At 45.8% G+C, this 23,707-nt stretch overlaps 1 protein-coding gene and 2 long non-coding RNA genes across 12 annotated transcripts in view; 2 read left to right on the forward strand and 1 right to left on the reverse strand.

Moving 5' to 3' along the window:
* Window positions 1–1,178: 1,178 nt before the first annotated feature.
* LOC110346764 (uncharacterized) lies at window positions 1,179–14,592 on the forward strand. Of its 4 annotated transcripts, XR_002390984.2 has the most exons (6): window positions 1,179–1,364; window positions 3,208–3,298; window positions 5,971–6,307; window positions 6,555–6,684; window positions 6,775–6,815; window positions 6,993–14,592. It is a non-coding gene; the product is annotated as an uncharacterized LOC110346764 (long non-coding RNA). The 4 variants fall into 4 exon arrangements; XR_015445141.1 differs by having other exon boundaries at window positions 5,971–6,684; XR_015445142.1 differs by lacking the exon at window positions 6,775–6,815.
* A 2,371-nt stretch (window positions 14,593–16,963) lies between these two features.
* Vrk1 (VRK serine/threonine kinase 1) overlaps window positions 16,964–23,707 on the forward strand; it is a 96,340-nt gene continuing 89,596 nt past the window's right edge. For 3 of the 7 annotated variants that reach the window (XM_013066615.3, XM_013066619.3, XM_087195550.1), the window contains exon 1: window positions 16,964–17,116. The gene's annotated coding sequence lies outside the window, so the exon portion shown is untranslated. Of the gene's footprint in view, window positions 17,452–23,707 lie in introns of all 7 variants that reach the window. The other 4 variants (XM_087195548.1, XM_087195549.1, XM_021244523.2 and 1 more) reach the window with 4 other exon arrangements.
* LOC147822824 (uncharacterized) overlaps window positions 19,868–23,707 on the reverse strand; it is a 32,769-nt gene continuing 28,929 nt past the window's right edge. The window contains exon 4 of the long non-coding RNA XR_015445143.1: window positions 19,868–20,262. This is a non-coding gene — a long non-coding RNA (uncharacterized LOC147822824). The remainder of the gene's footprint in view (window positions 20,263–23,707) is intronic.

Below are 23,707 nucleotides of genomic sequence, written 5' to 3' on the forward strand. Positions count from 1 at the left end.
ATCTCCACAACTCTTTTTCCCCCCAAACTGACACTCTGTAGCCATTAAACACTAACTCCTTTTCACAGGAGAGTTTCGCTAGGTTTGGGGCTTTGAGCTTGTTTGAGCAGTGTTGTTTGTCTCTTGCTGTGTAACAAACCATCCGGGATGGTGGCATGAAACAACACAACTGGGTGGTTGAGGAATTGGGACAGGGCCCCCAGGACAGTGGCTCTCTGCTCCACAGTAGCCAGGCCTTCCAGGAACAATTGGAGATCCCTGGGAATCTCAGCTCCTTGATTCGTCTCCATGTTGATTCACCATGTTGGATTATCCAAGATGGTGTTCGCACTGACATGGCTGATGATTGGGCTGAGACTGTTAGGGTGATGAGACTGGCTGGACAGCTCCCTCTAAGCTACACCTCCCTGTGGAGCTGGCTGGAATGTCCTCACAGCCTGTGGGCTCAGAGAAATGAGATAGCTGGTTCCCCTACATTGAGTAGTCTAAGATGCCTAGGGAGAAATTGTAAGGTCCCATGACCTAGATTTAGAAGTTACAGAGTCCCTTCCACATTTTCTTAGCCAAGAAATCACTAAGGCCAGCTCTGACAAAAGGAGAGGGGAAATAAAACTGTCTCTCCAATAGGAGATTGCCAAGGAATTCACAGCCACCTTGAGCCCTTAAGCACATCCTGCTATTAATCATGATCAGTTGTTCTGAGTGGTCTCTCCAAGCCCACTCCACAGGGGCTTTGAACTGCTGCTTTTTTTTTTTTTTTCTACCACAAATCCAGCTACTTCGCCCCCCACTAACAGTGTGTGTGTTCATATACTTGCTCAGGTCTTCAGTGGCCTCTGAAGGGCACCTGAGCACCTAGGCATGCAGGGCTCCGGAAATTGTTCCTGGCCTGGCCCCTGTTTGCCTCCCCTGTCCCCTTCACTTATCCCCTACTCTGCATTTTAACTCAGATACTTGTAATTCCAGAAATCTGCTCCATCTTCCTTCTAGGCCTTTGGATGTGCGGCTTTCACTGTCTCCTGCCCTCCCTGCTTCCTAGGGCAGCAGCCTGTCTTCCCAAAATGACTTCTCCTCACCCTACCCTACTCACACAATGTAGATATTTATCTCACAGATCCACTACTCTTGAGCATTCACATGTCTGTCTTCCCTTTTAGACAATGAATTCCTTGTTACCAGGAGGCAGGCGGTGCAGGGGCTTCCTCCGCCTAGGACAGCACGAGGAAGCAGAGAGTATTGGTCAGCGTGGGCTGTGTGCATGCATGGAGGAATAATGTGAGAAGAATACGTGGTGTGGCCTAAGCAATAGCTTTATCCTGGAACCCCCAAAGAAAGTATAGGAAGTACCAGCAGGAAGAGCAGAGGTAAGAAATAGCTCCAAAATTCTATTTGAGCTTCTGGAATCTTGTAGCCAGAATCTATATTCCAGATTCTGGAATCTTGTGGAATGTTGAGCTCCTCAGCACAGTGGAAGGGGGATGGGTGTTGCTTAGGGGGATGAATGATCTGTGGCGAAGCATGTCCGGGAAGTGCAGGCTGAAGCAAGATGAATTATCCCCTTTGGCTATAGGAGTTGAACATGTTGACAGGCATTGGAAACTTGGCAGGAAGTAGAGGATGTAACATTTCCCACAGCCGATTCATCCTGGAACCCTGGTAGGACCGCTGGTCCATGGTACACTCTGGGAAATGTTGCTTGACCTCCTTGGCTTCTCACTGCTGCTCTGCTTACAAACCCTTCCAGGGCATGCTCTTGTCCATAGCCCCTAGTGACAGGCAGTCCACCAGAAACCCCTGGTCCCCAGCTTTTGGCAAAGGGTGGGTCAATGACTAAAAGTTGCCAATCATATCCTCTTTTCCATGGCAGGTAATTGAGCGGGTGGTTATGTGGAATTGAGGTTGCAGGCAGCCATATTGGTCCCTGCATACCTGCGTGATGGTGGCAATTCTGTGACATATTCAAAGGGCCCTTTGGAAAGAAGGAATACAGGTTAGTCAAGTAAATGAACTGGCTAGGGTAAAGTCGAGAGATCAGTAGTCTCCTGGCTCTTGGCAAATGGCTCTTTCCACTGTACGACCAGAATCCCTGTCACGGACAAAGCATGTAACCCAGGAAAAGGGACCCATAATTCACTGCATATGTCCCAGGTTTCTTTGCAGCCATAATTAACTGACCCCTAAAGAACATTAGCAGCTGGTTTTATTGAACTCATATAGAGGAAGCGATCTAAGCAAGGCTACATACTGGGCAGCATGAGGGATTGAGGAGCAAGCTTCATGGGCTGTCTGGATGGCTCACATGTTGGAACTTATCGTGGTGCACTTGAAGAAGTCTGCTGCGGTCTATTCAGAGCATTTCTGTGTCTGCAAATGCACAAGAGAAAGTATAGCCCTCTGAAATGCATCTTACCCCTGGGGATCCCACCGTGCCTTGGGATTTGCTACTGCACAGGCTGCTTCCACAGCAGCCTTCTGGGAAAAAGAGATCAATGGCAAAATTGGTAGATCCAACAAGGCTTTTGCAGTAAAAGCTTTTTATGCCTCTTGTTCAAATCATTTAAGTGCCTTTTAGATCACAGATTGAATCATCAACATTATAAAGTGGAACCTTTTAATACCAAAATACACTTCCAGAGTAAAATTCCATTATGGGAAAAAGCATTTCACGGCATCAGCCTAGATAATAATTCTCTCACATGTAATAGGCTGTATGAAATGTTTGATGGTAAACAGAGTTTCTCAGTATTGTAATAAGGTGACTCACACCCTTCTGTGTGCGTGTGCACTTGTGTGTGCTTGTGTGTGTGCACGTTGGGTACACACAGCGGGTCACCTCTCATCTATGGACATTGGTTTCTTTATCTGTAAAGAGTAGGAATCAGACTCTGAGTGCTTCTTGCTGTCAGATTATGAAAAAGCTATGTTTCCACTCTGGGTTTCCATTTCCTCATCCTTGAAACAAGAGCTTTTGTATTACTCAGGAAACTCAGTTGAAGTGATAATTTAAAGCAGCTTATGTGAAAGAAGAAAGATTACAGTGACTCATGGCTCATGTACTTAAAAATCTCAGGAGCTTGAGCACTGCGAGTTTAAGCAAGGCTACATCCACATCCCCCAGCAATGTCAGCGTTTCCAGGACTTGGTTTCCCTCTGGCCTGGAAATTAGTCACTCAGGTTCCCTCCATTCTGCCCTCCCTCCCGTAACAGAGGGAAGTTCTTTGTAACCCCAGCAGGAGGAGGACATCCGTCTCCCAGTATTTCCAACAAAAATCTCCTGGATTGAATCTCATTGGCTCAGGTAAGATCACATGTCTATCTCTGAGCCAATCACCATCTTCAGGGTGTGAACTGCACTGGTTGGCTAGCCGTAGGTCATGTGCTCACTCCAGAGCGGAAATGGTCAATGCCTTTTAATTGTAAGGCCAAGGTACTAAATGGTGAATTCACCCTGGAAGAATGGGATGCTGCTGGGGATGGTGGTGGAGATGCTAGGTGATGGAATCAGCACGCCGGCATTTGGGGTGGGGGCTACCACCCGTCTTGGCCCTGAGGCTTGTGTTAGCTCTAGAAGCTTATGAATGGTAAATGCTTAGTGCTGGAGGAGCTTTGGGGATTATTAAATCAACCTCTTTGCTTAAAGTTGAGAAAACTGAGGCTCATAGTGGGAAATTGGCTTGCCTGCAGGAAAGGGAGGCTTGAGTCCCACCCCGGTGGGTTTGTCAGTCCATAGGAAGACAAAGGCAGAAACTGGAGTGAAGCTGGCCCCTGCCCTGAATGCTAGGAGCCACCAGAAGCCGGAAGAGGCAGAGACGTCTCTTCCTCGAGAGCCCTGGGTGGTACCACATCTCTGCGGCCACCTCGATTCCTCTAGAGCCGTGAGAGGATTTCTGTTGGAGGTCACCTAGCTTGTGGCAATTTGTTGCTGCAGCCCCAGGAAAATAATCCATCTGCCAGCCAAAATTTATGATAAAACAGAAATTTTAGAAGTTCTGTAGTCCTGGCTCAGACTGCCATTCAAGCTACAAAAGAATTCTTATCTCTCTTTCTCTCTCCTTCTTTCCCCTCCCTCCACTCTTTCTCAGCATGTGCTCTATCTTGATGTTCGGTCTGATTACCCAGGGAAATTTTCCCTACTGAGCTGATTAATCAAAATACTGAGTCATTCATATCACACTTAGAAATTCCTGATTGTGCTTAAAAGTAGTTGGTAACAGATATGTACAAATAAACCCAGCTAAAAACCAGAGTGATTATTGGTGATTTAATTCACTCCAGGATCACAAGGGGGGTGGAATCATATGGCAGGAATGCGTTTTTAATGATAGGTTTTTACTAACAGGAAGGATGATAATACATTTATACACGCTAAGGCTTTGGGAAGTGAGCCATGGCGAACTATTCATTTGTTCGTTCAGCAAATATCTTGTGGGTGTGGACTGGTAAGCTGCTTCCCTGTGGACCTTCAGCCTAGTGCAGAGGATAAATGGCTGACTATGAAATTGCATTTGGGTGTTGAACTTGGTGATGAGTGCTGTCAAGGATGGTAGAGTGCTAGGATAGAAGCTGTTGAGTGTGGTGGTGGAGGGCATGGGCTATGAGGTCAGACTGGTTGGGCTTGAATTCCAGTCCTACACTTGTGCCTAAGGTTTTTATAGACAGCTAAGTTAGGTGGAAATAGTATAGGCAGTCAGACAGGGCTCGGCCCTCCAGGGAGTCAGTGCAGAAGAAGAGAACACTTCACAAACTGGCTGGAGGTGCTTCTGAAGAAGAATAACGTCTCAGTGGCCAGATTGACATACTTCCCTAAGGAAGCTTGAGATTCCTGGTAACACCCTTTTGAGATTTCCCATATAAATAAAATATCATCTCATTAGGGGCGGGCCATCCTCTTCCACCCACTAAGACTAAGATACTAAGACTAAGACTAAAGACAACATTAAGACTATAGATTATTCTTTTTTTTTTTTTTTGGTACCAGGAATTGAACTCAGAACCTTGCCAGGCAGAAGTGGGGCCACTGAGCTTCATCCCTGGCCCTTAGACTATAGATTATTGACCAGGGTTACTGATGTTATCCATATGCCCTTGCTACTATTGGATCAATATTAGCTACGTGGCTGTACTTATAGTCTTATTAGTTGATTATAATTTGACCCACATTGTACACACCCCACATGATTTTGCTCTATAAAACTTTTTCAGAGAAGTGGGCTCCTTGGCAACCCATCGGGGCCCTTCCTGTCTCTCAGGATCTATTCCTATTCCCCATACCTATCCCCAAATAAATTTTCCTACTCTTAACCTCTCTTGTTCCTTAGAATTCATTTGTTGACTTCAAGGAACACAAACTTGGCGTGTCTGACATCTAATGGGTTGGGAGTTTTATATTCTTAACTCCACTGGGTGTGTTTCTTGGAACTTGGACATAGCCTTTCCTTTAGGACATGGTTTCTTTTTTAGTTTTAAGGTTCAGCCTGGTGGTGGGCAGGCCTGACATCTGGGCTGGGTTCTTTCTCTCTTCCCACTGCTGATTCTTCCTGGGTCCTTGAAATCTTGCACATGCAGGTCATTAATCAGCCAAGGTCAGGGGTGTTTAAGGGGGGGATTTAAGGTTGCCCCTCGTGGCTTCCTCTGCTCTGGGTTGTCCTCTTCCCTCAGTTTCTGTTATAGTTTATGTCTAGATGTCTCTTCAAAGCCTCATGTGGTCATAGATGAGGCTTTTCAGAAGTGGCTGGACCTAAGTGTGTGATGCTGGGATTAAGGGTATGTGATTACTAAATTAGCCCACTGATTGGTTGGCATACTTCGGAGTATGGATAATGGGACAGCCCACCCTGGGTGTGAGTGCTACCCACCCTAAAGGCCTGTGGCCTGAATAAAATATAAGGGATAGAAAGGGGGCTGCTACTTTCACTTGTTGTTTGCTGCCTTTCTGTCTTCTGCCTGCCATGAACTGTTTCTCCTCTGCAGTGTCCCTCTGCCACATCGCCCTGCCATGGAGCCAGAGGACTATGAAAACTACAAACTGTGAGCCAAAACAAACCTTTCCTCCTTTAACTTTGGGTGTCATGTATCTTGTCTCAGCAACCAGAAAAGTAACTAAGACAGTTTCCAACCCTAACAGTTCAGAACTCCATCCTGACTCCTCAGGGTAACAAAGTTTTGGGTTTCCTCCTTAGTTCTAGCCACCCCGTGGCAGGGTCCTCAGTGCAGAAGCCAAGTGAATATGGATCTCCCCCACGTGATTCCTTCTCTCAGGACAAATCCGCTTCGTTTCTGCCTGCTGTGGCTCCTGCCCAGTGCAAGGGTAATGTGACATAAGCTGCTCCACTTTCACCATGGGGACTCTGACCAACTGACTTCCCTCCTTGCCTTCCTTTCCTTCTCCTTCCTTTGTTCCTCCCTTCCTCTCTCCTCCCCTCCCTCCTTCCCTCTCCTGTCCCTTCCTCCTTCCTTCCTTTTTACCTTCTTTCCTTCCTCTCTTCCTTCCAAATGAACATTTTAATTTCACCACCACTTATTCCTTCTAGAATGCTCTTCCTGTCCTTATACAGGTTTGAGTTTCTGACCTGCATCAGCTTCTCTCTGAAGAACCTTTCCTGTGTCTTGCAAGGCAGGGCTACTGGCAGCAGATTTCTTCCTTTTTTGGCTCAGAAAATCTTCATTGCTCCTCCTCTTTTGAAGGTAATTTCCAGGATGCAACATTCGGGATTGCTGCAGGTTTTCCCTCACTATTTTAACTATTTCACCCTGTTCTCTTTCTTGGGAGATTAGGAGCAGCAGTTGGATGTAACCATCACATTGCTTCTCTACAGGTAAAGGGTGTTTCCTCTGGCTTCTTTCAGGAGTTTTGTTTACCTTTGATCTTCTGCAGCTTGGCTGTGATGCGCCTGGTTGCTGCTGGGGCCGTGGTGTTTGCCTTTATCCCCATCAGTCTTTCCGGGCCTCCCGAGTCCAAGCCGGTGTCTTCTTCCTCTTCATTCCCTCCTTAGCTCTGCTCATCCACCCTTGAAGTCCACCCCATCCCATTTCCAGCACCCCAGCCAGATGCTGCTGAGGCCCATGTTTCTGTCTCCACCCTCTGGAATCTGAGCAGATTGGAATATGAAGGTCTAAGCATGAAGAGTGTCGAAGACTTAGAAGTTAGAGCCAAGAAGAGGGTTCATAAAAGGCCCTGCACAGAGCTTCTGGAGAGGGAAAACATGGGAAGAGAAGGAGGAGTTTTAGGAGGAGCACGGTGACTGTGCCGAGCCTGCCAGGGGGCTCTGAAAGGGGAGACTGAGGCAGGGGGTTAGACTCAGTGACACCAGTCACTGGGGACCCTCCCAAGAGTGCTGCGGGTTTGAAGGAGGCAAATGCCTTTGTGGAGAGAATCGATGTGTGGTAAAGACATAGATCTGGCTTCCCCACATCTCGGTGCCCCAAGGTCAACTGCCATCTGGAGAGACTAAATGGACATTTTCAGAAATAGACGGTTGGTAAGTTCTCACTTGTGTGCTCCTCTGCGTTTTGTGATGAAATCCCTAGGTGTGCCCTGTCCCGCACACGACTGGCATCATCCATTACTGGAGCTTCCACTCCCCATGTGGCACCTGCCTGACATTACGGCTCAGGGGTCCAGGGTCACCGAAGTGGATGATCCTAATGATCCATCGTCACCTGACGCTGTGTCGCAGTGCCCGCATCACCAGCTCATTCGTTCCTTTTGTCACGTGTCAACTCCTGTCATCATGGGAGGAAGAGTGTGCACAGTACAATAGTATGTTGGGAGGGAGATGGAGAGGGAGAGAGGAAGAGAGACAGAGAGACAGAGAGAGTGGGATTGCTGATGCTGGGTTCTTTCTGTTAGTTTTATCCATCCAACAAGTCACCTCCCTTACCTGGGACTACTTGGGAGGAGTAATGGGAAAGGGACTGGAATTCCTTTCTAACGGCTTCCCTTGACATGTGGAGTGGAATTTTCCTCATGGCTACTGAAAGGTGAGAAAAGCAGCCCCCTGTGAAGTGACCGTCTCCCACTGTAACTGTCAATTTAGGTTCCTCTGTCTTTCAGAGTGTGGTTTCCTACGGGCAGTAATCTCTCTTTTTTTCTTTTTGTATTAAGAGATTGAACCCAGGGCCTTTGCACTGAGCTACATCCCCAGCCATTTCTTATTTTTTATTTTTGAGACAGGGTCTTGCTAAGTTGCTAAGCTGTCCGGGTTAGCCTTGAATTAGCTCAGCCTCCCACAGTGCTGGGATTACAGGTGTGTGTCATCTCACCTAGTTCAGACGGCAATCCTGACTTGCATGTCAGTCATTTTTCTCACTGCTGTGTCAAAGTATCTGACATCCACAATTTAAGGAAGGAGAGGGCTTATTTTGGCTCAAAGTTTATAAAGGTTTCAGTTCGTAGTCAGCTGGCTCCAAGGCAGGGTGACATGGTGGAGGAGAGCAGCTCACTGCATGGTGGCCAGGAAGCAGAGAGACCGAGGGAGGAGCCAGGGAGGAGATGCACCCTTCCAGGCCCCACTTCCTAACAGAAAGTCAGCTGTGAGCCCTGTAATCCAATCACCTTCTGAGCCCCGCCCATGAGTGCAGCAGCCTCCCGGGGGAACATCTAGGGTTACCTTAACATCTCATTCATCCCTGCCCTGAAAGCCTGGCACAGTGCCTGGGGTGTAGTAGGTGCTCAGTAGAGATTTACTTAATCCTGAGTGAGTACACTTCAGATCCAACCAGTCGAGGCTCAAAAGGCTCCGCAATATGTCCTGAAACCTCTTAGAATCTGCTTGACAGATTTCTCAGCACACCTCAGGCTTATGTCTATGTTAAGTGAGCACCAATGACAGTCATGGGAAAGAATGATCAAGTTCACAAATTATCCTTTGGTTTATGTTTGAATTCCCAAAGATAAATGTTACCTCAGTTAAATCATGCTTTATGCCTCTACTGCAGGTGTTAGGAAAATATCGGCTGAGCTCAGCTCCTGGGTATGAGGTACAGGACCCAGGGAATTTGCACATACTAGTGAACTGCGACCTGGGGTTCTTTCATTAATGGTCAGTAATGGTCTGCAATCAAGCCACACCTGCGAGAGGAAAATAACAATTGGCCTGTTTGCTTGGAGTGAGGATGATTTATCAACTTGCTCATTATTCGTTCTCTCTCAAGGTATTAACCAAAGTTGTTTGTGCAGAAATAAAGAGAGAGAAAAATGCCCCCTTATCCAGTTTCAGGAGGCTGTGCGGAGTGCATGGTGCAGTCACTGCCGTCACAGGTGTAAACCCCACTCTGTCACTAGCAGGCTGGGTTAGTCCATTTTCTGTTATTACAACAAAATACTTGAGGCTTGGTAACTTGTAAAGAGATGAAGTTTCTTTTTTCTCGCTTTGTTTCTTTTCTCTTTGTTTGGTTTTTTCTGAGGCAGGGGCTCCCTTTGTAGTTCAGGCTGGCCCTGAACTCACTATGTAGCCCAAGCTGGCCTCGAACTTTCGATGATCCTCCTGCCTCTGCCTCCTGAGTGCTGGGGTTCCAGGCATGTGACACCACGCCCGGCCGGGATGAAGTTTCTTTAACTCACGGTTTTGGAGACTGGAAGCCAAAAGAGAATGGTGTTGGCAAAGGTTCCCTTGTCGTGAGCTCGTGGCACAGAGCATCGTAAAGTGGAGGGCACAGGGAGGAAGAGGGGTCAATTACATGACAGGAAGCCTGGGGAGGGAAGGGCCAGAGTTTCCCCTCCACACAATGCTCCACACAGTGCTCCTGAACCCAGGGTCCCTTGAGCTCCCTTCCAAGGGCACGTCCCCACTGACCTCAGGACCCGCCACTTCTCAACATTGCCCCACTAGGGAGCGAACTTCTTGTGCATAAACCTTAGGGGGACAAACCACACCCAGGCCATAGCACTAGCCAGAGCCATGGTTAAAGATTCTGTTTCTCAACTGTTAGGGAGTGGTAATCATGCCGGCCTGTCTGGGTCGATAACAAGGGTTAAGCTGGGCATGATGGTGCATACCTGTAATCCCAGCTCTCCGGGAGGCTCAAGCAGGAGGATTGCAAGTTTGAGCCCAGTTGCAAGTTTGAGCAGCATAGTGAGTCTCTATCTCAAAATTAAAACAAAAAATAAAGGTTGGAGATGTGGGTGAGGGAGAAGGCCTTGGGTTCAATCCTTGGTACAGAAAAAAGAGAAAAAAAGGTTCTAAGTCAATGTCCTCCAGAAGCCTCTCAGAAGAGCAACGCAGTTTTATTCCCGTCTCTTTTGGCTGTTCTCCTAGGAATTCTGTCCATTCTACTGAGCTAAACCCCGGGCCCTTATTTACTATTTTAAAGCACAGTTGCACCCACATCTCTCCCTCAGTTCACACTCTGGGCCTCACAGGAGTTTCTCCCATCCCATGTGACAGGACAAGGAAGGAGTCTCGGCCGGGTTCACGGCCAGGTTGCTGCTGCGTGACATGGGTGTGAGGCAGAGATGGAGCCGAGGGCCAGGGCCCTGCTGAGGAGGGCGGGGGAGCAGCCTCGGTGTGGAACAGGCTCTGAGTTCCGGTCTCCATGTCTATGTGTTTCCTGGGGCTGCCAGCAAAGTACCACAGACTGGGTACTGTTTTCCTCCTCATGGTGATGGTAGCCTCAATTCCAAGATCCGGGTGGATTGGGCTCCTTCTGAGGCCTCTCCTGGGCTTGCAGATGGGCGACTTCTCTCTGTGTCTTCACGTCTTCCCTGTGTGTGTCTGTGTCCTAATGTCCTTTGTTTTACAAGGACGACAGTCACAAGGGATTTGCACCCACCTATGCCAACTCATGTCGCCTCAATTGGTTCTTTAAAGACTCTGTCTCTAGGAAGACTCTGTCTCTGTCACATTCTCTGGCAGGAGCCAAGAGGAGCCCTCCGGCTCTGAGACCTGTCGGGTGTGTCCCACATGGGGTTCTGTCCGCACCACTGTTGGGGCTTGCTCAGTTTGGGAAGGGACAGATACTTCTCAGGGCCAACTCAATACAGTCACCCTTTCTTCCTCCTGCTCCCCTCTTGCACCTCCAAGGAAACATCCTGCTCAGGACTGGACCATGTTCTTCTGAAACTCCCACTGTACTCTGACTTTTCGTCCAAGGCCTTGACCTTCAGCGTTCTAATGCATGGATTGTTGAAACTTGTGCCATGAGTTCCAAAACTGTATTTTAAAGTTCCAAAGCTGAGGGTTGCCGTCTCTGTCCCCTTTCTTGTGGCATTCCTCCACGGGGGCACAGAGCCCAAACTAGAGGGAAGCCACAGGGCCTGAGAAACTGGTGGGGTTTTGGGAGGGAGACGACATAGTGATTTGAAAGAACAAAGTAGAGCCCTGTACCTGTGTCCCCAAAGAACCCTGGCTCTTTAGGATTCTCTTGCCCGGGAGTCACCAGGATAGTTACTCTGTGACACTCATATGACATGGACCTTGGAGGTCAGGTGACAGATTTCTGAAGGTCAGGTAGCCTATGTCCTTCCTGGTTGTGCAGTCTCACAGTGCCTTTCACATAGGGAGACCGTGATCATCGGCATTGAAAAGCTGAGTTCAAATCCTCCCTCCTCTCCTTACTAGCTGTATGGCTTTCAGAAAGTTGCCCAAGATCTCTGAGACTCCATTTCCTCGCTTGTAAAATGGGCCGATAATTATTTTACTTCCCAGAGTCACCAGCAAGATGGAACGAGAAACCGTACTAGCTACAAAGTACTTAGGATCGTGCCCAGCACATGATAACTGCAAAGACTTGCAATTATCATTTAAAAATATTTTCTAATCAATTATTTGTAGGGTATGGGCTTAGTTACAGCATGGTGCTGGCGCTGGTGATGATGTGTGGAAAAAATAAAAATGTATTTTCCATGCAGTAACTATATTTGGCAACAAGTCTCTCCAATTCTCTTGTAATAAAAGGATTTTGTTTTGCTCAGAGGCCCTTTGAGTCTCTAATAATGCTTATATATAGTGCCATTTGTTCCAGAATCTTGGAGCAGCCCTGAAATCAAAACATGACAAGAGTTGGACATTTGCAAAAATAAAAGCAACGATTTGCTTTTGTTTTTGAAAACGCTCTCTTTCCCTACCCAGTTTGCAGCTTGGCAGCGGGCTGTGGACCTGTATGTACTTCGACCTGAGCCCGTGTCCCGCCACTGACATGGCTGCCTGCAGCTCAGCTCAGGAGACGGAGGGGTGAGAGGCAGACCCAGCTATATTCAGAAGGAGAGCACTGAGCAGGGGGAGGACTGGGTCTTTACCAAGGGTCCACTATGGGCTAACACTGTTACATATACTATCTCATGTAATCCCAACAGCCACTCACATTTACAGATGAGGAGCGGGGCTCAGGAAGGTTAGCAACTCACACAAGGTCACACAGCAATTAAATGGCAGGGGGAAGTTCCTGGTTCAGGTCTTTCTCATTTACAAGATCCACATCCCCTCACATCGCCATCCTGGGTCAGTCTTTCTCTAAAGATGTTTGTCTTCACTTTCAAAACATGTGAAGCAGGAGAAAGGAAGCGATGTTTGGGAGCGTGGGAATTCAGGAATGCCATATCCAGTGCACGGTACAGGAAATACAACGAGGAAGTGAGATAATCCGGAGAAAATTTCTAAGGAAGCAAGCACCAAGTTACCCTAGGGTTTCATCAAATCTAAGTCTTCATCAAGTATAAAAAGCCACCCCCCCATTTTTGGTACTGGGGATCGAACTCCGGACCTCGCACTTGTGAGGCAGGGGTGGTGCCGCTGAGCTAAATCCCCGACCCCAAAGGTCCATTATTTTATATGCTGCTGCTGAAGAACCAATAAGTCCACTCCGAGTACAGCAGGGATGGATTGTGAGACATGTCCTCATTTCAGAGAGATTAGCATATGAAAAGCTTGCATCTTAGTATCGATGAGAGGTTGCATTTATCTAGGCCAACTTCTCCCCTGTATCAGCCAAAGTTTAGCACAGGACATAGAAACCACTCTAGGTACTTTAAGCACAAAGGGCTTTAATACAGGGAATTGAATTCCTATAAAATCACTGAAGGGCTGGGCCAGCAGGCACTGACTTGAACACTGCAAAACTGCATAAAGTCCATGTGTCTCCAGTTAGCCCTGACCTCCTGACATTTTCCAACATCAGCAGCTGTGATGGACATCCAGCTGGATGTGAGGCAGACAGCTCTCCTGGTTAATAGCAGCATAATCTTGAGCAGATCAGTTCATGGCTCTGGGGGTTGGCCACTTTATTTGGACACTGGGGTCAAATGACCTGCCTCATGAGGTTAAATGAGTTAGTTTACCTGGAAGGTAAGAGTTTCTCACAAAAATGTTCATTACCAGAATTTGTGGATGCTTGGCTCTTTCACACATTATACATGTGTTGAGGGCACTGTGCCTGGCACGTGGTAGATGCTCGAAAGTGAAGGAACTGGGGGAATACAAACCAGGTGACCCCAGATCTCACTGTGCTCCTCCCTCCTTGCTCCTTCCCCTCCTCCCAGGAGGTGATACTCCTCTGGGCTGCTTATAATTAGGAAAGACACCAGACTGGCTTTGTTCCAAGTAGATTAAAAGCCTTCTCAGACCGTACCCCATTTGCCACCCAACAGGCTGGGGAGGCAAATTGTTGGTTGGTCCAAGATGACCACTCCCACTCCACAGATGAAATCACTGAGGACCAGGCCTGGAACTGACTCATAGGTGGAGCCAGTGCCTGCTGGGCAGCTGGGTTGCTGCCTAATGACTATGTTGACTGTTTGGACTTCACAGATTGAGTTTCTGCCATGGGGGAGACAACACCAACCCCCTCCCTCTTTCCCAAAGTGCCTCTGGCTGTGTTTATATCCCCACACCTTTGTACCAAGGCTACCAGGGCCACAGGGACTCCCACAGATGCCTGCCCGTGTGGCAGGTCAATGCAGATTGCACTATAGACTCCTAGTTGGTCTTGGTCTGCTAGACAGCTGCAAATTTTTTATGTACAATGCCTAACCCTTTTATGAGTCATTTTGTCGAATCCATGATGGCCCCTTAACCAGGATCCTGCTTGCCAGGATTCCCGGCAGCATTTTGTGTAAGTCTCTAGCACTGAGCTAAAATGATCTCTTTCTAAGACTTGCCCTCATGTACGAAGGCTGTGTATAAAGGACAGTGAAAGAAGTAGAAACAGGGAATGTGGAATCAGTTAAATTCTTTGAGATGTTTTTGTCCTTCTAAGAATTGGGCAGATAATGTGTGTTACACCTTGTGTCTAGGTGTCTCCCCAAAGGCTCAGGTGGTCAGAGGTGAGGCTTTTTCACAGGTGGCTGGATCTAGATTGTGTGATGCTGGAACTGATTCATGGTGGAATGCAAGGCTCAAGGGCACTAGGATTAAGGGTGTGAGTGCTCCCGCCCTGAGTAGCCTGGCTAAGATAAAAAGGGCAGAGAGATACTGTTAAGGTCCTTTGCTTGCTTGCTTGTTTTTGCTATCTTCTGCTTGCTATGAATTTCTCCTCTTCAGTGCTTCTCTGCCAAGCCACCCTGCCTCAGAGCCTGCTGACTATGGACTGAAACCTCCACAAACTGTGAGCTAAATAAACCTTTCCCCCTTTAACTTTGGCTGTTGGGTATTTTGTCTCAGCAACGAGAGCAAAGTAACTAAGACAATGTATGTGAAAAATCACAGTACCTAACAGCTAATAAGGCCTTAAGTATTAGTTACACCAGACTCCCCAGAGGTTTCTTTATCCCTGACTCACCATAAATACATGTGTTTGGACTATGTAGGTTCTTACGTGTGTGAATCTATGGCAGGGTTATATTTATGACCCTCTGCTCCCTAGTTCCATTCTTAATTTAAAAAACCCAGCAGCAGCAAATCCTGACTGGTCAACCTTCTATCCTAATTTTGGTACCAAATTACCAACTCATAAAAATTTGTTAAGGGTCACCTGTACCCTAGGTTTGTATTTCTACCTCCAGCATTTCAGAGTTGCTGTCTCTGTGGCAGCAGCTTGCACTGGTGTCCTGCCATGCTTCACATGGGTAGGACATCTCAGCATGTGTGGGTGGTGTTGGAGGTGTTGGCAACTGCCTTGGAACATAGCTGCATGAAAGTAGCGCTTAACAGTAAGGCATCCGACTGAGGGTGCCAGAGCCACGAATTACAGAATCAATACATTCTATTCTCACCTTGGAACACTCCGTGCACTGGTGCTGATTTAATTGTGCTTTCAGGTCAGCTAATTGTCACCCAGACTGGAAGCAGGGACCTTTCTTCTGCAGGTCTGTGGTGAGGTTAGGGGACCATGATCACACTGTAACAGATAAATCCTATTCCAAGTCTTCTTAGCACAGGGACATGCGTGTGTGTGTGTGTGTGTGTGTGTGTGTGTGTGTGTGTGTGTGTGAATGTCTTTCACTCAATAGATTCTAGCCACAGAATCTTGTTGGGGGATTGCACATCATGAGATGTGTGAATCTTGAAACCCCTTTACTGACAAATATTCATCGAGTGCTCACCTTGTGCATGTGTTGCCATCGGGGTCTCAACAGAAAGCAGATGACACATTTGGAATAGGATAATTTGAGCAGGGTTTATTTGCAGTGAGACTGTTGGCAACTGTGTGGGGGTGGGGGGCAGTAACTTGGGGCTTAGCAGCAGTCACGGTGCTATCACCTCTAGACCGGAAGCACAAAGGGAGGAGCTGCTGTTACTGCAGACTGGAGGGAGACCAGAGAACACGGACCTTCAGCCAGGAGACCTATCTAACTGGAAGTGACCTTGCCAGGAAGGAACCAGGGGTAGCATCTATCTACCTTAACCGTCCTTTCTCTTTCCTCTGTGGCCTTCCCCACTGGCCACACCCAACAAAAACCAGGAAGCAGAGAGACCCTGGAGTAGTTTACAGAGGCAGCTTACAGGGGCAGAGGGCAGGCTAGGGAAGAATCAGGACCGGCGAGGGTACCCAGAGTGGCAAATTTCAGACATCAGGTACATTCCTGCAGCGTCCAATGAACAGATGATTCCAGGTGGGGGACCAATATTTACACAATTTTGGGGATCCACTTTAAGAAAATCATGTAGAGATATCTTACCTCGGCAAATAAAAAAACCCCAGAAGTTATATGAACACACTGTTAAGGTCCTTCCCAGGACTTTGGAAGGCACCAGTGCAAGTCAAGCCTTGAAACTAGCGCTTCATTGGTCTCATTGTAAATCCCCCTCTGCCTGTGGCTTTGTGGCTTTGACCTGGAACGAGATCTCAGTCCACAATAAGCTCTCAGACTCATGGGTGATGGGGACTTAGACAAATGATTATAGAAACAAAGCAAACAGGTATAAGAGAATTACAGCTGCAATAGTACAGAGGGTTAGGTAGACATCGAAACAGTAGGATTGAAAAGTAGTTGAAAAGTAGGATTTAGACACTTGGCAACGGGTGGGCAGAATAATACTGATACTATCTTCTATTTATTGAGCACCAAGTAAGTGCAAAGCATTGCCTACAAGATTGTCATTTAATCCTGACAGAAACAGGAAACTGAGGCAAATAGAGATTAAATGACTTCCCCTAAGTTGAAAAATCTCAAGTGGTAGAGCTACGACTTGAACTGCAGACTGGGTATCCCAGAGCCGGGCTAGTCTACTGACTCACGCCACAGCGTGAAAGCCCTTCAGGGTGGCGGGCAGGAGGGTGAAAAAATGCAAATCCGAGCACTCAGCCAATGGGAATACAATTTTTCTTTTATAGCCAGTCCTTTGTCAGCACGCTTAACAAACTACGCTCTTTTGAACACTGGCAATATTTCCCGGTTCCTAGGGCATTGAAGGGTACAGTGGGAGGTCAGAGGCTTGTAAACCACAATTCCCAGAAGCCCTCGGGCCAGAGGGAGTGTAGGACCTACTTTGTCGCTAAAGGACTCCAATTCCCAGCGTGCAGCGCGCGTGTGGACCTCAACTCCCAGCATGCCTGGGCAGGCGGCAGGAAGGACCGACTCGCCCCGCCGCCTTTCCTTGCCCCGCCTCCTTCGTCGCTCAGAGCCAATGGGAAGGCTCCATACTGCAGGGTGTGGAGGGGCCGGCGGCGCCGCCGAGTTGCGAGTCGGCGATAGCGGCGGGAAGTTCGTACTGGGCAGAAGGCGACGGCTCTGCGGCTCCGGGTAGGGAGCCGTGGGCTGCGCGGACCGAGAGCTCGCGCGCGCACCGAGTCGGGGCGCGGGGGCGGTTGGCCAGGCGGGGCCGGCGCGGGCCTCGGGGCATTCGCTCCCTCCTGGCCTCGTCCGGGCGCCGCCGGTCCTCCCCGGTCAGCCCGCTGCTGTCCTTGCCGGTCTGCGGCCTCAGAACCCGGCCGTGCTTGCAGCCCGTAACCCGCTGGACGGACGAGGTCACGGGGCCCCCATTCAGCTGAGAACCCTGAGCCGACGCCCAGGCGCCCACGGGCGCAGTTTGAAAGGCTTTCTTTCCAGGACAGGCGGTGGTGAGCCGGAGTGATGGGGTGAGGTTTTTCGGCCCAGCATCCGAGGAGGGGACTTGGACTGAGGCCCTGGAGGGAAGAGGGGACCCGGCCCCCGAGGGCCACTGCCCTGGCCTCGTGAGCTGCTACCCGGGGCGCGGTGCAGGGCGGGGAGTTTTTACGAGCGACTTCGTGTCCCTCTCGACGCTTCCTCCTCTGATCTTTCCCTCCAGCTGGCAGGGTGGCACTCTTTACTGATGCAATAATGTTCAAAGGCGAAACATCGGTTTTCCTACTGCCAGCACTCTTAGGTGGGTTAGTTAAGAGAAACAGCACCAGAGTTATTGAGAGAGGAGGCAGAAACTAACGTCTTTTTTTTCAAAGTTACCATTTCTGTTTTTCTTTGTATAGGTTCTTCCTTTGCCTCCCCCACCTCCCTTTCTTGGAACTATGTCAGTCTTGCTGTTGAGAAGGTGGTGGTTAAATTTGGGGAGCTGTTGAAGAACTTCATTAGTTATGTTTATTTATATATTTTATTACTGGAATTGCCCCTCGGTTGAGTTGAATTCAGTAGAGTAAAAAAAACGATGTAGGGCAGCATTTATTTTTAAGAGTTCAGAATGAAGACACCTGACTTTTTGTGACATGCTGAACGTAACAAGTTTGGGGAAAAATTTAATGTACAATATTAAAGCAATTTTACAAGGAGGCAAGGGTTCTTTATCTGGTCATTTTATGCATGTTACATTTACGCTGTTCAAAATGGCATAGTAATTAGAATTAAATTTCTGGGTAGATAAGATCATGTTCATATGCTTGCCTATAGAAGGGAATGTAACTTAAGTACTCTAGTCACTTAATAATAGCTTTCTATGTTGATGCTGTCACAGATGCTGTTCTTTGCATCGTCAGCGTTTGCTGATCAGATTGTGTTAATGCAGTAACACAGGTTGAATTTAATACCAATAAACTTGTTTGAGGTGTCACTGTCATCTTAGTACAGTACTAGTATCTAGTACAAGTGACAGTTTAAAGTGTAATGGCTTCTTGTTAGGCTCAGTGCTGCAGAAATTAGGAGGGAATATTTGTTAAACAAATGAGGTAATGGAGTAATGTGTTAAGCAAAGAACCTGGCATGTAGTAAGTTAGTAAGTGCCCAGGAAATGGTTATATGGAAAGCTTATGCTAAGTTTTATTCCAGCATGCAAGTGTGTATTTTAAAAATAACACCAGTGCATTCAAAATATTGACGACCCTAAAATTAAATTTCTTAAAGGCAGTAGGCCAGCTTTTTAAAAAAAGTTTGAGCACTAATGTGAAATAATAATAAATAAGTGAATGTCCCAGATCCCTAGAAAAGAAAAAAAATTTTAATTTTGACCATGTATTTTTTTTTCGTAAAGGCATCCCTAATAAGATATACTGTGAATAGGGTTTTCACTTGGAAAATAAAACTTTAAAATTATGTTTGATTTGCAAAATAAAACTAATTTGGAAATGGAGCAGAGCTTTGAGATTTACCTGACGTCAAATGAAGGAGGATGACTCCGGAATTCATACAAATGTGCAAATGCTCTTATCTCCACATATCAGCCAGGGAACCTAATGGGAATTAAATGCTGCCACTTTGTATGAGTGAGTGAGGCTTTCGGGAAAATTGGTCTTGATGGGTTCTGAGAATGGATGGGTCACTGAATAGGACTGGAGAATATTTTTCAGATTGGTAGGATATTTTACATGCCAGGGTTATTTTTCAGAGTGAGAAGAAATGGACTCATTTATTTACCAGAGATCATATGCCTGTTTGCCAGGAATTGTGCTGGGTGCTAAGTCTGTTCTTGCTATCATACTGCTTTGTTGAAGCCAGTTTTCTTTGTTTGACATTAATAAGGAATATTCTTCTGTCAGTTATCTAGCACCTAGCGTACAAGGAGTCCATCAGTGTATAAGGCACATTTGCAGAACTGCACTGTTGATGAAATGTAGAAACTACAGAGCTTTTAATAGGAATGCAACATTCATTTAGAGAGATTATAGAATCCTGACAAAGCATTTAGCTAGGTGGTGTAACGGAGTTGTATTTGTACTCCAGGGTGTTTGGTCCTTTTGCCCAAGGTTTTGTGAGTATGTTCCCACTTAAAGATGTGAAGAGGGCCCTGCCATTCGATTCTTTTACCCCTGGACTCTCAAATGATATTTAAGCACCCCACAGTGTGAGGTTGCTGTTGTGAAGTCATTTCATGCCCTTTGCCAATTATTCTTGCTTCAGTTTTCCCAATGTTGCCTTAAATCTTTGCACTCCAACTCCTGCATTGTCTTGTTCTGTGTGACATACAGGCAACACTCTGAAAAAGAAAAGCCCTGGAAAGTCTAGAGAGGTAGGAGCTGTGCTCCCTCCATAGTAGGTGTTAGGTTTTTAATATTCATCATTAAATACTAATAAACTTTTACTGCTGTTCAGGAAATTTATTAAGAATTTTATTAGCTGCAACATCTTTGTTGACTAGAGAAAATTCACTTTGTGAATCATTTATTTAGTATTCAGGTAATGGTCATGCCCCACTCATTGGCATGCTCAGAGAAATGAGAACGACATTGTGAGGCAGTGTGTGAGCATCATAGAGTGCACACCACTGACTGCTGCCACATCACTAGGTGATAAACATCTTACAGAATCTTACAGCATCACATGTCTGCAGTCTTCTGTGCGGTCCGTTGTTAGCCCACACCTGGCAGTTAGCTGATGCATCAAAGACTGTAACTGTCTTTGGATTTTGATGGGTGTTTGCAGTGACTCATGTCTTCTTGGATCTCTGGCCCCAAGGATGGCTACAGGACTCTAGAATTTGAAAACTAAGATAGACACTTTTACACACTGGCAGGTATGTATGTGAATACTAAACATTCACATACTAACATGTTTTCAGTTGCCATATACAGTAAGTGAGAAGATATCTTAGATGGAGATCATATAGGTAAATCACAGAGTAATTAGCTTGACATTTGAGAATTGTCTCATATTTTTAAAGTAAATATATTTATATTGGAAGGAAATAATGTATTTTTTTCCCCTTTTTTCTTTTTTTAACATAGGGTCTCACTTTGCAGTTTAGGCTGACCTTGAACTGACTAGGTGGCTCAGAGTGGTCTCCTGCCTCAGACCCCTAAGTGCTGGAATTACAGGTGTGCCCCGCTATGCCTGGCTTAGAAATACGGATCTTATATAGCTCAAAGTCAGCAACAAGATTTGCACAAGAGACAGACAGACCTGGAAAGTCACTAGCAATGAGGGCAGCACCATCCTGTTCTTTTTGGGGCTTCCTGATTTCTTTCTGTGCATTAATTTTCTCTTTGTTGACTATTTGCACGTGAACAGACAATACCCCCGCTCTAGACTTAGTCCCTTGTAACAGCCCAAAAGAGACTGTATTGTGTAATTGTCAGTTTTAACAGAACCCATGAGGTTACAAACCTTATGCCGAGATGACTATAGCTGTAACTCTGGTTGTTTTTCTCAAATTGTTTTACCAAGTAAAACATATCTTTTGATGATGCTGTATATTGAGACAGTGTGATTACATTTCATAATACTAAGCAATAGAAAATAGACTATCTGGAAGAAGAGAAACTTTTACTATGTCTTTTTGCAATTAGCTCTATGTCAACAGTTAATATACAGATTATATATAATTACACATTTTTGTTAGAAGTAATCTGTTCAGGTTATAGTGTTTAAGGGACTTAATCTTATATTTTCAGGCTTACAGAAAATATTTTAAAAGTCGTGACAAGTTTATAGTCAGCTGTTTTTGATGGGAATTTCAGATGTACAGGGTAGCTACTCTGGAAATTAGTTTGGCAGTTTTGTAAAAAGTTAAACGTGTGCGCAGCGTGTGACCTATCCTTTGTCCTCCTGGCAGTTTATCCCAGAGAAATAAAAACTGCCACATGTATGAAGGTGCTTTACTTTTAATAGCACAAACCGAAAACAGCACATACATCCTTCAGTGAGTGAATAGTTAAAAAAGATGTTGCCCACCCAAGGGAATACCACTCAGCAACAAAAAGGAATAATCTGTTGGTAGATGCAGCCATTTGGGTGGAGCTTATGGGCTTTGTATTAAGTTGAAAAAAAAAAGCCAGTTTCAAAAGTTTGTATGATTCTGTAACCAAATGTAGTGGGTTTGCCTCTTGAATGCAGAGCCAGTTAAGCACAACTAGCCAATAAAGAAGTGCTCTCCACTTCTTTATTATTTGGAGTTAATTATTTGGAGCAAGTAAGGAGAACACAAGTTAATTGTAAAGCAGTGCTCTCCATGAATAAAGAAAGCAAGGGGCTTTTATTAGGAGAACATAATATGTGTTCATCTAGTGAAGACTCATCTCCTGGAGAGGTGGGCACCTTCCCGAGCCTGCTCAATTAATTGGAGGTGGTAATCACCTGGAGACCGGGCCCCTGGGTGGAGTATGTACTATTATTACTACTAGCAAAGTTTAGGTCTTCTAAGAAGAATGAGTCAGAGTGACCTAGTGACTTTGCCTGGTTTCTTCTCATTTTCTCCCTAGAGTCTTAGCTGAAACAAAAACAACTTTGAAGGTGCACTTCCAGGAGTTCGCCTTGTTCCTGTAGGTATAGAACCTTGTCCATAAAAGTGTCTGCGTTGCCGGGTCGCTGACAGCTCCACTCACGTAGTGTTGCCAGATTGTACCTGTGATTGCTCCTCAGGGTTGAATTCTAGGGATCCTAGGACAGTTCCTTGTCCTGATTTTGGTTACATGAATGTGTGGATAGAATAAGATGTTATAGGATTGCACAGACACAAAAGTCTAAAAACTGAAATTTGAGTAAGTTTCATTACTAATACTGGACTGTCAGTGTCACTTCCCAAGTTTTAATAATTGTAATTTGTCCATTATCTGGCTTTTCCACATTCTATTTAACCATTTACCTATTGAAGGGCATGTGGGCTATTTCTAATTTTGGGTGATTAAAAACAAAGCTACTATGAGCTTTCATGTACAGGTTTTTGTGTCAGTGTATGTTTTTATTTTTCTAGGATAAATGGCCAGGAGTGCAACTGTTGGGTTGTCTGGAAAGTGTGTGTTTCACTTAAGAAACTGCCAAACTTTTCCAGCATAGCCACACCATTTTACAATCTATCATCACTGTACGGAGATCCAGTTTCCCTCGTCAATGCCACCACTTGGTATTGCTTGCATTTCTTGTGTGTAGGGTTGGCTGTGGCTCTAACTTGGCCTTCCTAATGGCTACTCTTTCTCATTAGGCTGATCTTTTTATGTGCTGATTTGCTGTTCATATCTTTGATGACTAATCTGTTCAAGACTTTTGCCCATTTTGTAGTTGGATTGTTTTCTTATTGTTGAGTGTAGAGCTGTCTTTATATGTTCTGGATAGTCCTTTGCCAAATATGTGACTTGTAAATAAATGTATCCTGTCAGTCTGTAGCTTGTCTTTTCATTCACTGTACAGTGGTTTTCTCAGCACAAAAGTTTTAAACTTTGACAAAGTCCTGTTTATCACTGTACAGGTTGTGTTTTTGATGTCATGCACGTTTCATCTCTTTGTCTAACGTTAGGTCAGGAGGATGTTCTCTTGTTTTTGACTATTTTATAATTTTATGTTTTGTATTTGTTTGTGAACCATTTTGGATTAATTTTTGAACAGGATACAAGATTTAGATCTTGGGTTCTTTTTCTTTGCTTTTGGTTTTCCAAAACTGTTTGTTGAAAAGACTACCCTTTCTTCAGCAAATGTTTTTTTCTTAAACCTTTGTCAAAAAATCAATTGGTCATACACTGTAAACTGAGTACCAAAATGAAGACAGGAGGAAATGAGTGAGGTTTAAGTAAATTTGAATATGGATTTATGAAGAAGGTATGACACGGCTGGGTTGAAAAAGTGGTAAAACATTTTAGAAAATGATATAAGCACAGGCATTCTAGAGAAAATAAGTAAGAACTGACTGTTTTGGGAGACGTGAGTGAAGGGGAAAAGGGAATGTAAGGAAGGATAACTAGTTCATGAGTATAGAAACAGCTGGCTAGATTGAAGAGTTGATAACCAATTTCATTGGCTACTAGGAAAGTACTGTATGGTCTTGAGCAACAAAATGATGTGGTAGACATGATAATTAAGAGAAGTTGTTTTAGGACCATGCATGGCAGTGATAAGTTTCTGGGAAGAACGGGATGTAACTGACCCGTGACATACCACTTAGTGTTACAGAGGTCTGCCAGAAAGCTAATGAAGTGGTGTCACTTCAGAAAATCTATAGTA

Source organism: Heterocephalus glaber, unplaced genomic scaffold (genome assembly GCF_053883595.1).
Source record: "Heterocephalus glaber isolate CG9 unplaced genomic scaffold, H.glaber_assembly_v1.0 deba00001608, whole genome shotgun sequence".
NCBI lineage: Eukaryota > Metazoa > Chordata > Mammalia > Rodentia > Bathyergidae > Heterocephalus > Heterocephalus glaber.